This window comes from Cavia porcellus, unplaced genomic scaffold, assembly GCF_034190915.1.
Source record: "Cavia porcellus strain 051 isolate PalLab524CR breed Dunkin Hartley unplaced genomic scaffold, mCavPor4.1 scaffold_29, whole genome shotgun sequence".
Taxonomy (NCBI): Eukaryota; Metazoa; Chordata; class Mammalia; order Rodentia; family Caviidae; genus Cavia; species Cavia porcellus.
The window spans coordinates 47,841,239-47,854,775 of record NW_026947512.1 but is presented as its reverse complement, the minus strand read 5'-3'; the positions used below and the strand labels follow the sequence as shown (position 1 = coordinate 47,854,775).

The window sequence follows — 13,537 nt, the reverse complement described above, 5'->3', positions numbered from 1 at the left end:
ACTGGAGGCAGGATCTTTCTTTGGCTGTGGGCATTACTATGCCCATACATGGAGGTGCAAGCTGTCAGGCCTCCCTGGAGAGGGCCCCGCCCAGACGCCCGGGTATCGTCCTGGAACCTTGAAGTCTTCCTCTTGAGGAACATACTCTGGGCTGGCTTTTATTTATTTATTTTTTATGATTTTCAAGGTAAAATCCCAAAAAATAGCAACAGGAAGTTCTACTTAGTCACAGCAGACCACACCAGTACATTTTATTTTTATTATTTCATTACTAGTGCATTTATTTTTACGATTTTATCATTATCCAACTAGAGTGTTTAGAAAGGGCTGGATCCTGAGTGCAGAGCTGAGAGGCAATTCCTGCCTCTAAAGGGTTTGTACTTCCCAAGGGAAGCAGGTGGCTGATGCCACTACTACAATAATTATTCTAACTGTCTGGTATCAGTGCACACAGAGAGTTTGGGGGGCCCAGAAGGTACCCTTGACCAGCGTTGGGAAGGTTAGGTGTAATGTCCTGGGGACACGATGCCTGGGTTGGCTGGTGATGGAGAGAAACACAGTCTAGCACTGAAGATATGGAGGGGAGGGAACAGTGCTTTTCAGAGTAGTGCTTAGAAAAGTGGGAACTGGATAGCAGTGCAGATCAGTGGGACACAGCTCCATTGCAGGAGGAGCGAGCGGGTGTTCAGGGTTCAAACTGGTTCTCATCAGAAGCTGCAGGAGCAGCAGAGGTTCTGGGGGAAGCTAGCTGGCAGTTCGGGCCAGGTTCTCATTGCGGAATCAGATCACACCGTGTCAAGTTTTATCCTAGGGTCAGGTGGACTGTAGGTCACTGATGTCTCTGAGTGACAGCTCTTCCTTTAGGACAAAATAACCCATGAAGTCAGTACTCTTCTTGGCCTCTGACGTAGGCTTTGGTGGGGTTCTGTTATGTTTGGTTTTGATTTCATGGGGTTCCACAGAAAATTAGACAGGGAACTCCCCCGGGTACCAGGTGGCTTGAAATATCTCATTAGGAAAAGCTGTGTGGGAAGAACCAATATTTTTAGCAGTGGGTAGGAAGTGTCACTGAAAGATGACTTATTTGACATTATGGAGCTTGGAATCATCAGTTCAAGTCAGATGGTGCGATAGTAACGGTACCTGCATGGGGGGCTGAGATCAGGGCAGTGCGAGTTGAGGTTTGGTGCTCTCTTCCTCTCTGGCATATTATTGAACAGCACTGAGCTATGTTAGGATACAGAGTCCCTAGGGACATTGTTTTTGCCTAGTTTTCCATTAACATTACTCTGAGAATAAGTTTATGAACCACTGGAAGAGCTCTGAGGCTTTGGGGATCCCTCCCGTCTCTGGCTAAAAGACTTAACACAGGGCTCCCCGCTAATGGGCCTGCTAGACGCTTCGGCAGGTGCACCTGTGGAGCAGAGGCGCAGAGCAGGAGGAGGCTGTAGGCTTGGTGTAGGTGCCAGAGCCCAGGCCCATCCACAGGCCTTCTGGAATGACACAGCTGCCCAGGCCAGCATGCGCTGAGCTGACTGTCTGGGCTTTCCACCTTTGCATCCTGGGAAGGGCTGTGTCACAGGGCAGCCAGGTCTCTGCAGGAGGGCCACGTGTGAAGGGTCTGGCTGCCAAAGGCCCAGCATCTGGGGTGAGACTGACATCCTGGAATGGGCACCTGGCCATGCGTTGCTCTGTCCAGATGTTCTGAGTACCCATCTTACAGTGGGTTCCAACCAGTCGGTCTTTAAGTAAGTCATAGTCTAGTGCCTCGGTGCGGGTTGGCCTCCAAATTTTCCTTAGTGAGAAACAGGATGACTGTTTACAATGGGAACTGCATTGCTTGCTCTGTTTCAGGTGGAATCAGTATTTAGATTGCAAACCCACTTTGATCCTTGTGCCATCAGATGTCCCGGATACCCGGGCTTTGCCGTTCAAGACAGAACCCTGCACACCCAGCCCCGGTGCCTGCTGCTGCTGCCCTCTGCCCTCTGCCCTCTGCCCTCTGCCCTCTTGTTCCCCTCACCATGGCAAGGAAGACAGTTGTCATTAAGCGTTGGTCTCACTGCTTTCCCCTAGTCAGACTCACAAAGAAAACTTTGTTTTTCCAAAGCTTGAGAGGGTGGACTTGTTTTCTTCTGGCTCCAAACGATTCCTAGGAGGAAGTTGTGCATATTCTGGACTAGGCAGGGAAAGGATTTATTGTAAGACTGAATTCTCTCCATTTTGCCTTTTATCTACACAGTGAATGTGAGGAAGCCCCAGCAGCCTTCTGGGTGTCACTTCTGTATTCTCTGCGGATCAAAGGGATAGGTCAGAAGAGCCCTGAGGCCTGTCCAGGGTTGCCATGGTTTAGTTCCTGTCTGTCAGGACCTGTGGCCTCGCTCTCTCCCCTCCATTCCCTGTGCCTCTGTCCTTTCCTTGGGCCCTGCCCCACCTGCCATTGCCTCTTCTCTTGCAGCTTAAGTGTTTCCCTCCCCCTGTTCCCTGGGGAGCTTTGCCAGGACTGTTTGCTTCTGCTGCAGGGGACAGGGCAGGGAGCAGGGAAGTGCTGTCAGGAAAGGTAGAGGCACTGGCCACTCTCTTCCCAGCTGGAGGCCAGGGCAGAACTGGAGCAGAATGATGGGGAGAGGGAGCAGGGGCACGCAGAGCCGGGCAGCATAGCCAGGTGATGAATCTGTGTTAATTCAGCCTCTTCCTGGAAACTGCCCAACTGCCGCTCACCTCCTCCTCCAAAGGAATGAAGAATGATGCGGGGGTGGGGTGGCCTGAAAGTGTAACTACATGAAGAACCCGAATAGTAAGAAGCCTGCTTCCTCCCCAACATCAGGGCTGTTGCCAGACATCCAAGCTGTTACTTCTGGCTGGGTAATAAGACCTGGCTACTCTGATGGGAGGCACTTGCTCATTACCTGGCATTCCGGTGGTCACAGCCATCTGCTCGGTTTGCCCCCTCACAACATGGCAAAGCAGATTTCACAAGATATGGCACCACCATGCTAGGGGCTGAGTGGGAGGAATCTATTCGAGACCAGAGGGAGAGTGCTGCCTTCCTGGAAGGAGCCCCCAAGGCCTGGAGTCTCATGGCAGGTGGCAGCGCATGCAGGAAGCCTCTGCCAGTCAGTACCCTGGGGCACAGGCCTTGTCCTGAAATGATGTTATCTATTTTATAAATCACTAGTTTTCAGCTCCCAAGCCTACACTGTGTTCCAGTGAACACCCGGTTGCTACAGAGCGAGATCCTCAGCGCAGTCTTGGCTGTTCAGCACCTTTATCCTGGAGCACAGAGCTGAAGAGGCCAAAGAGGGGGAGTGCAATCTCCGGAGCTTAAGATTCTTGAAAGTCACCAGCTTCTTCCAGCTCCCCATAAATCATGTAAAAGGGTTGTGTAGGTAAAAGGTGCTCTTCTATGAACTTCTTCCCTTCCGCTCCAGCTATTCATGTTCACATAGTTAGTTAAGGTCATGCTAGATGAACCCTGGAATCACAGTGGCTCGGTACATTAAAAGTTTATATCAGTGCAGTTGGCACCAGGGGCACTCTACTATACATTTGGGGACTGAGGCTCTCAGAGTTTCTGCCTTCTTCAAGTGTCCTTTACAGTTGATTAGGGCAGAGCAAGAGGAAGGGAGCACAGAAACAAGGTCTCATAGCGGGTGCTGAGGACCCTGGGCCTGCAGTCTGCCCAATGGCTTGCTAGCTGCAGAAGAGCCTGGAAATTCAGTCTGATTTTTGTAACTGCAAGAAAGAAAGCAAATCGAAAGCTGTGTCCCTGACACAGAGTGTGTGGACAGTTAATTTGCAGAAAAATCATCTCAGTTTTGGTATATTCTCCCTCTCTCTCACACTCTCTCTCCCTTCCTGCTATACATCGATCTTCTCTATCATCTATCCTTTACTCTCTTTAATAGAAAAATGAGCACCCATATGGCATGTCTTAAAGCAAAGCCAAGATCTTACATCAACTTACATCTAGCAACAACTGACATCTACCATGTGGATTTTATTCATCTTGTCAGCTCCAAAGAGGGGATAATTATCATCCTGATCCTGACCTTTGACCAGATCTTTTAATAATCATATCTAATTTCTATATATCCCTGAAATGCTTTCATTTGTATTGGAAATGTTTCTGACTTTATGAACAAAATCTCATCCCTGTGCTCCTCAGACTGACTTTCTCATGTGAACATCACACTGCTCAGACCCACCTGTGTCCTGGTGTGTTGCTGTGCATTCACTCTTTTTTTATACCCTAATCTGTTCTCTAGTCCCGCATACATGCACATCTGGGCTCATGCGTTTGCACGATGATATTTGCCCAATGCTACCACCGTCATCCTTTCCTGCCTCATGTCATATATGAGCAAGAGTTTTTCTTGTCTTAAACTAGGGGTATGGTTATTGGATTTTTTTTTTCAGTTTGGTAAGGTAATGCTTATCTTTCAATTTATCCTCCTGTCAAAGATGTAAAAAAAAAAAAAAGATCCTGTGTCCACAGTTTGCCCAATATTTTAGAGAGCCAAATGCTCTAAGTTTTACTTGTTGAAGGGTGTATATGTGTACAATAATCTTTATGTGCTTAACTTAACCAGGTAGCTGGCTTTTCTCAGCTACCATGATTCACTACTTGTTGGTGCGTCCCAAAGCTGGAGGCACAAGATCTCAAGCCTGCTCTCAGTTCTGAGAAGTTTCAGTGAAGGACTGTGTGGATAGGGAGACTCACAAACACTCCTTTAGCAGCATGTGCAGAGAGAGCGTAAATTCCTTCCCTAACCTTTGTGGTATATCAGGTCCTGAATCTGGCATCCTGACCGCTCCACCTGCTCTCTACCATTTTGCTGGCATTAAGAGGGCTGGAAGGCAGCTCAGGGCCAAGAGCTCAGATCCTTGGAGGAGGCACAAGTTAGTAGTGAGGACCAGAACTGATGACATGTGCTGGCTGACTGACAGCCTGCTCTGCACCTCGGAGTGTGGACTTCAGCAGCAGGCACGGTTTCCCTGCAGCAGCCTGGTCCTCTCAACTGCTGGGCCTTCCTTTGTGGCCGCGAGTGGGTGCAGAATGATGTTTCAGGCCTGGGTGTGAGAACTGCACTGAAACCTGCCCTCAATCTGTCTGGCTTGGTAGGGCAGTGTTGTGAAGATAAATCATGTAAACAAGGTATAGCAGTGGAATGCTTATTTATACACTGCATTTCTGAAGGCTTGTATCTGCTGTTAAAATCCAGCGCTGTGTGTTCTCTCAGCATTTTGGAGCCTGCACCTGCTTTACTCAGGTAGCTAGTGCACTGCAAAGCGAGGACTCCTTGTGGATTTCTGCCCGTGAGCAGGGAGGGGTGGAGCCTGTTCTTTCAAATGTGAGTGGCTTTTCTGCCTCGGTGCTAGGCCTTCAGTTTGATCGAGTGGGGGGCAGGAAGCATAAAGGTGCATGTTACCCCCTCATATTTTCTGCTTGCCCCTTCTTTCTCTTTGTGGGCAAATGATCTTTCCTTTGCCTCTGCCGGTCCCCTGCCATGTGGGTCCTGACTCTGCTCCTATTCAGAGTGGTAAACTAATTGAAAATCTGTGCCCTCAGCCCTCCACCCACATCCTCCTCAGAAACTGCTGACGGAAAATCGAGTGCTTCAGATCCACTGTGACAGCCGAAGGGGCTGGGCTGCCCTCTACGGTTCTGCAGGAGGCAGAGGCATGGCCTGGGCAGCGGGGCTCTGTCCTACTGCTGGGACCATCGGGCTGTTTGTTCCCGCCACACACTTGGCTCTCCCGGACCTGACGCTAAGAGGGCTCTGGGGAAGCACCTGCCAGCCCTGCCTGGTCCCGGGGGCTCACATCCTCAGCCTTGCTGTTAGGTGAGGCAAAGGCCCAGTTCTGAAATCTTAATGAGAACCCCTGGGGCAAGGAGCCAGTGGAATGACATGAAAGATCCATGGGGAAAGTCAGGGCCGGTGTCTCCCAGCTGGCGTGAGTCCTTATGTCCATGGGGAAGGTCACACATCTTGTGTTCACTAATAGGCACATAGTAAGTACTCAATAAAAACTCGCTCCGTGAATAAAGAAGGGAACCAAGTGAGGCTGTGTAATCCTAGACTTAAGCAGCGGCCATTTGGTAGATGACAGAAATCTGAGGATGGATATGAGTTACTTAGAAGGTCAGAAGCCAGCCAGGGCTGGTTGGCACCAACTCCACTGTGCTCCTGAGGTCTGCAATTCCAGTTGGTCCATTTGGTCAGAGGGCAGGGCACCAGCAAATGGAGAGGTGGCACAGAGCCGGGTGCTCATGCAGGTGGTGGTGGCCAGACTGCCATCCTGAAGTTGGCAGTGTTGGGAGGGCTGTCCTTCTTGGATGTCACAGACCAGCTGTGCCGTGTGTGAGTGGGAGTGACAGACAGGTCTCTGGGGGCTGGAGCGAGGTGAGACGCGTGTGCATAGCAGCCGCGAAGGCCTCTGAGTCAGGGATCCTAGAGCCCAGTTTACAAGTGGAGAAAATAGTGCCATTAAAAGGCAATTATTCAAGTGGTGTGAGTCAGCTATGCAGCTCCTGGCAGTGCCCAGCAAAGGGAGGGAGTGGCGTGGGATTGCTCTCTCTGTCTGTCTCTGTCTGTCTCTTTCTCTCTCTCCCTTTCCCCCTCTCTTTCTCCAGAGCTCAGGCTGCAGAGCAGAGTCTGGGCATTGTGCAATGTGAGGCCTGGGCTGCCAAATCCTTTATCTGAGCAAGATCAGAATGGGGAGGCAGGAGCCATCAGAAGGGAGGTTGCCCTGTTAGAAACTAGGGGGTCTGAAAAGTTCCTTGGGCTGGTCCTGTGATTGCCCTTTACCCTGCTCTCAGCTCTGCACCACGCTCTCTTGTCTGTTGACCTGTGTGTGTGATGCATTAAAGGAGCGTGTCCTGGGGATGGCAGCCCTGAGAGCCAAGCATGCACACCCCGCTGTGTGCTGCTTGGGACTGTGGCCACTTGCTGCCCCCTTTTGCTGGCCTGATTTCACTGAAGACCAACTCGCCTCCATTTCTGGAGTCCTCTTTATCTTTTCCCCTAAGGCTGTTTGGTCTGCTGCCATGGCAACCAGCCCTGTGTTACCACTGTCTCTTTGAGAGGGGAGCTAAGGGGAGGTACAGATCATCCTCTAGCTGCTCCCTCTAGGCCTGAGTGGTAGGAGACCTGTGACATGCATGTGACTGTATTTTTCATTTAAGATAAAATATGACGCTGTGCTCAGTATTTGGGTTTGACTGCAGGCTGGCAGGTTGCCACCTGTAGAGAGTTTGGGGTTATGGTTGGGCTCCAGGTCCCACCAGTGCTGTAGGGCGAGTGGAGGATGAGTGGGCCCTGCTCAAGTGTGCTCCGAAGCCACTAGCTTACCTGCAAGTCTTTCTCCTTTTGTTGCTAGAGTGGCTAGTGAGGAAGGTTTCTTTGCTTGCTGGAGGACAGTGGCCAGTAACTAAAAGGGAGAAAAATCAGGGGAGCCTCAAAGGTGAAGTCAGGGTCAGGGCGTAACAGCTCCGAAGGGTAACAGAGAGGCGGAGCAGGCTGATCTGTTCTGTGCTGAAGATGGGCCAGCCCTGATTTCCACATTACACCTTTTCTGGGCAGTTTTATTGCTTCCACTTTTTTTTTTTTTTTTTGTCTTTTTGAGGCAGGGTCTCAGTATGCAGTTCAGGTTGGACTTGAGTTCACTTTGTAGCCCTGGTCTTGAACTTGCAATAATCCTCCTGCCTCAGCCTCCCAAGTGCTGGGATTACAAAGCAAAAACAGTTTCAAGTGCTTTTTGGTTATTCACAAGTTTTAAATATGCTCGAGTTTAAACAGCAGTGGAGTCTTCTGTGTTTGTTTCTCATTCCTAACTAGCAGGTAGTTCATTGTAACTGGTGGTATTTTCAGTCTGCTTCTCGGTATGTCAGCACTGAAGGAGACAGAGACTCAGTCTCTTGGTGCAGGGTCCCAGGGAACGGGCAGGGCTCCGGAGAGCTCCGGAGAGCAGGCTGCCATTTGGTACAACTCAGGTCGCATGTGAGACGAAGAGACTGCCTGGGGGGGGGGGGGGCAGCGGCTTCTGGCTCGAGGATGGGCAGGCACGAAGGCCCAGAATCTTGGAGGCTCAGAAGCAGAACATCTGGAAAGACATGAGTGGCCCCAGCCTGGTTCAGACAAAGCCGGGAGTGCTGTGGGCACTGAGGTCATGAGCAGCTTCCGCCCATCTTATACTGGGCAGGGTGGTTCCCTTGATTTTTGTGGCCTTAGAAGAGGCAGCAGAGATCAAACCGAGTTGGGCAGGGTCACAGCTGTGGGCACAGATTCAGCCCCTGTAGAGGGAATGGCTGTTACTTAGGAGTCCAGTTATCTGGGGCAAGTTACTTGACTTCTAAGGCTTAGTTTCTTACATGGAAAATGAGACTCATCCCTCCCACACCTCTTTGAGGAAGTCAAGCTGTAAGGCCTTCAGAACAGTTCTGACTCTGGGGAGCACGTAAGGAAAATCTTAATCCCTTCCAGGTTAGGAACTTGGAGAGGGTGCAAGCTCAGCCCTGGGGAGCTTTTGAGGTTTCACTGGGCAGCAGCATGCAAATTTGTCAGGGCTGCAAGGGCAGGAGGAGCTCTTTGGCTGACAGTGACCTTAGTCTTGAGTCCTGTCCTAGTTAATATATTGGTAGAAGATAAGTGGGCGGAAGGTGTGTTTTTAAAATGTCCTGGATGAACTTCACGCTGAAAAATGCCCCACACTGGGACAGGTCCCCTCCTAGGAGACACTGAGCCACAGGTAGTGGTGTGGAGAGCTGCCACCCCAGGAGTGTAACCACCGTGGCTGCCCTGTGGAGCCCCAGGCTCCAGCTGTGGCTCACATTCCTGGTGCCCATGGGGCGAGGCCACGCCCTAGATGGCAGGTGCTTCTCTTTTTGTCCCCAGGGGGAGCAAGTTACAGAGATGAGCAGCACAGGAGGGAGAGGACCTGAGACCAAGTTCTCATCAGATCCTATCTGTCAGTATCAGCACTGTCAATAACAAGAACAGATTCTTAGCGTTTTACAGAGCGGGGTCTGCAGGGATGTGAGGCTGAGGGTTGCCTGGGAGGAGGAGCTGCCAGCTGCCTGTCAGTGGAAATGAGCCATTTCTGGGATGACCCTGGTGGCACAGAAGACTGTAACAGTGGCTGTGAGATCTTCCCTCTTAGCCGCTAATACGGTTCTATTCATTTGTCTTCTTAAATATTTACCACAGTACTCTGACAATAAGAATAATGATGAGACTAAATTAATAATATTACTGGTGGTGGTGGCAATGTTCGCTTCTTGAGTGTCTGCCGCATACCACAGTCTGTGTCTGTGCTTTATCTACGTCACTTCTAATCAGCACAGCAAGCTTGCAAAAATGTTCCCTGTGCTGTACAAACCAGGAAGCAAGTGTAATTTGGCTGCCTGGATGGTGGGCAGCACAGCCTGATGGGAATGCCTGAATGCTCTGAATGCCTCTGCATGAGCCTGGAGCTCTCTGAGGTGGTTCTGTTTCCACACCACCTATGACTGCACCTCCGGGAGCCTGGTTGATCTGACTGTGGTCTTGGGAGCCAGGTGGGGTCAGGTCTGGTCAGCACTCAGGTGGGGAAGAGAAGGGAATGAAGTGTGCCCAGGTTTCCCCAGTTGAAGCCTGTTTCTGCAGTTCTCTCAGGGGTCAGGACAAGGCTGAGGACCCTGGAAAAGGCCCTTCTTCATACTGGGGTGAAACACTAGGACCTGGTGGTTACCCCCAGCCCCCCTTTCCTCAGTGTGGTCTCCAGCTTATTTTCTCTCTTGCATCTTTCTGCTCTCACCCTTACACTGTGGTTCCCCAAATTAGCCCTTACCATTGCACCTCCTGGGTATCTTCTTGTATCTGCTGGCAGTAATGTTTTTCTTTGTGCCAGGGAAGAGAATTAGCTTCTGAGTTGGAGCCCCTCTCACTCTGCTCTAATTCTAATCATCTTCCCATTTTCAACTCGTATGCAACCCACTAGCAGAGTTCTTTGATATGCTCTCTGTCTGCACAAGTGCTCTGAAGACTTTTCCCAGCCAGATTATACTTAGCCCTGAGTCTCAGGTACTGGTTTATATGTGGTGTCCCTTTTCACCCACTACTCGTGAGGGTTTGGAGGCAGAGTTGTATCTTCTGCTGTCCAAGAGCCTCACAAGACCACACTCTTGATAATCATTATGGGATAAATAAAAGCCCCTTGCTTCATATTTCTTTTATTATATCTACTTGCCCATCAGAATTTTGAATGTCCCTGACATCTGTGTAGATAGATTTGTTGGAGTGCACACACCTGAGACAGGAAAGGAGAATGTAACTGGACTCTGATATGGCTCCCACCTCGGTTCTGTGGCCTCTTTGCTACATTAAAGGTGGTCCTATGCTGTGCGAATGCTGACAGGCGATGGCAAGGACATTCATCAATCAGTGGATGTGTTGGGGTCGGGCAGCAATGAGAAAGCTTTACTGCACTCATGCATCCAAAGTGGAGGTCACCACACATGGTTCTGATGGGACTTCGTGGACTGACCAGCCAGGGATCCATTTTCCCATTCCTACTCCCACTGCTGGTGAGGGCTAGACTTTTCAGGACCACAGACAAGGCCAAGAAATCGTGTTTGTTCTGCCTTCTTTTTCTCACCACTTTGTGCTTGTGCTGAAGGCCCAGGAAGCTGAGAATCCTACTCCAAACCAGTCGGAGCAGGAAATCAAGTGGCAGCCTTCTCTCTTGGGAATTCCAGGCTTTGAATCATACATCAGATGCTCTGGTTGTCTAAGCTGACCTACACAGAGAGTTCTCTTCTCTTGGAGAAAGGTCTCATGCACAGACCAGCCTGACACTTGTCCACTAATTGCCTCTCCCTGGAATTTAACCTATTCAGGTATCTCACTCCTGTCTTGTAGATTCAGAAGGGTCTTTACTGCCCTTTATATTGCATATGGGCTTCCTCAAATCGTTATTCTTATATAAAACAGTGAAATAAGCCATGGTATTTTCTCTTCCTTGGAATTTTTTTAGTATACACATTTTATATTCTGCCTTTAAAGCTATTTCTGCTGCTTCACCGAGACACAGACTCCTACAGCCCTGCCTGGTCCAACACGTACCTTGAATATCTTTTCACAGGGCTTGGTTTCTGCAGTTGGTTGTGTAACAAGGAAGGAGTGTGCAGGGAGTTTGGGGATTCCTATTAACCAGATCACTCATGAATCTATCTTAGCACACTTCTTTATTAGAAATAGCAGGGGATATGATCATATTTAAGCATAATCATTTATAAGAGCTTGGTTTTAAAAATATACCTTACTAAGTTTTCTTTTCCTATTTGGTGCTTCAAAAGGTTGTACTATATTTTCCCATCATCAGAACAACATCTCTGCATTTTCATTCTGGGACTTGAATAGAGACCACTGGAAATAACAGTTGGTGTTCCAATATGGTCGGTTGGACTTGTGACCCTCTGCCCCAGGTAGACCATTTTGGGATGCTTCCTTCTGCTCGTGGCATTGTCGGTGAGGATGTGGCATAGTGCAGTAGATGCAGCGATGGTGATAAGGGGTGGTAGACTCAGGAAGAGACAGAAGAGAGTTATCCCCAGAAACCTTGATGGAGTAAATCTCATGAAAAAGAAATAGGACTGTTGCGAGGTGTCCCTAAGACAGAATAAATGAATGAAAGCTACAGGGGGACATACTTGATTCATCTCAAGAAAAACCTAAAATTCAGAGTGTTGAGTCTCTCTGGGATGGGTTGCCTTGTTAGTGAGACAGTGAGTCTTCAAGCCTTTGAAGTACTGGTCCCCAGGCCAACAGAACCATTTGCCCGGAGTGATGCTTCCAGAAATAACTGGTTCTCATCACTGTGATGTGGTCCATATTCTCTGGCATAATTGTTGATTGATCTAGGTAGCAATAAACCAGTCAGAAACTGAATTCTTTTAAATAACTGAGGACAAATGCCCTGAATGAGCCATTAAAGACAAGGGCCACGACAGAAAGTGAGTTTCAAGTTGTTGAGGCAGGTAGCCTTTTATTTCTGGTAGATGCTTTACCTGCAGAGCTAACTATTTAGATGGTTTAAAAATTACTTAAGATGGTTCACCCATGATTAATTTATGTGTGTGTTGTTTGAAAACTGGTCAACATTTTTACCAGCACCAGGGTGCCATTAAAATATGAGAATGGTCTCTTACACATGCAGAATTTTATAGTTTGTATAACCTTCTGTCTCTCTCTGTGTCTCTCTCTGTCTCTCTCTCTCTCTGCTTTCTTTTTCTTCTTTCTTGTTTTTACAAATAAGAACAAGTGAGAAATTTTAGTTGGGACACTGAAGCTTTGTCAGGCTATAGAATATAGTATATAGTATGTGTGTGTACCTCACACTATGGTGTGTATATATATCTCATATATTTATACCATAGTGTATATATCACAGCAAGGAAGAGCTATTTGTGTATAGAGGTTGGAATGAGAGATTGTCACTAAAGCAAATTAACTTGTCAACTGCCAAGCAAAACCGAGCACGTGAGTGTTACTACACCAAAGGCGAAGGCGTTTTATACCAGCTTCTGTGCGGCAGGCTAAAAGATAGTTAGAACGTCTTGCTGGTGCACATGAATCATTAAGGGTCACAATTTTGCCTCTTGCCAAATTCCAAGCATGTCTTATTTTAGGGGAGCACAGCTTTTATCTGTTATTTTGTCTTGCAAAAACATGTGAAGACAACACTCTTTCTGTGCCAGAGGATGGCCAGTAACCGTGTTTAGAAACTGCTCCTCCCCTGACTTCCTTTCCTCAATAAAGTTGTTCTCAAATATTCCATCATCTCCTCTGAACGGAAATTGACATAAAAATGCTTTCCCCAGGAGTGGGGCAGCACAACCTGGCTGTCTTTTTAATTCATGTGCAGCCATTCAAAGCCACTGGAGAGCCCTCTACAAAGCTTGAGAGTAGGAACGTTCGTGTTGATGCTGATCTTCGGGGTAGTGAAGCGGCCTGGGCCACTCCGCTGTCTGTGAGTTGCTCACAGGAATCTTGAGGAAGTTACCAGGCAGCCTTCAGGTTCTGTGGTTTGGTAGTTAGCCACTGAGTGTCCACCATGGTCTCCCCCTTTCTATATAGTTCTTTGATCTTCACGACAGTCTCTAAGGAGGCATGGGAAGTATTTCTACTTTTTGTGGGGGAAAACTAAGACTTAGAGATTGAGTGAGCAATTCACACGATATCATGTGGAAGCATTAGATCTGGGATGGATCTGCTGTGTGAAAATTATAGTCATATGAGTTAGACAGGGTTTCCGGCCATGCTGATAACAAGCCGTGCAACTTGGGGTGGTCCTGTGGGAAGATGGATACAGTACCATCTCCTGAGGGTCTCCTGCCCTTCTGGTAGCCTGCGATCTGCACAGTTCTTCCTTCATAGAAGAAAGTAGAGGGTAGACGCAGCAGACTTGGGCATTCTGAGGCGCTGGCATTTGTGTCTGTGAGGCCACATGACCCTCTGGCTGTTGTCACATGCCTTTCTGACAGGTCAGTTTTGCA

At 48.7% G+C, this 13,537-nt stretch overlaps 1 protein-coding gene across 3 annotated transcripts in view; it reads left to right on the top strand.

The window, feature by feature from the left end:
• The window catches only part of Zmat4 (zinc finger matrin-type 4), a 379,004-nt gene that overhangs the window by 56,322 nt on the left and 309,145 nt on the right, over positions 1-13,537 (top strand). The window lies entirely within an intron of this gene.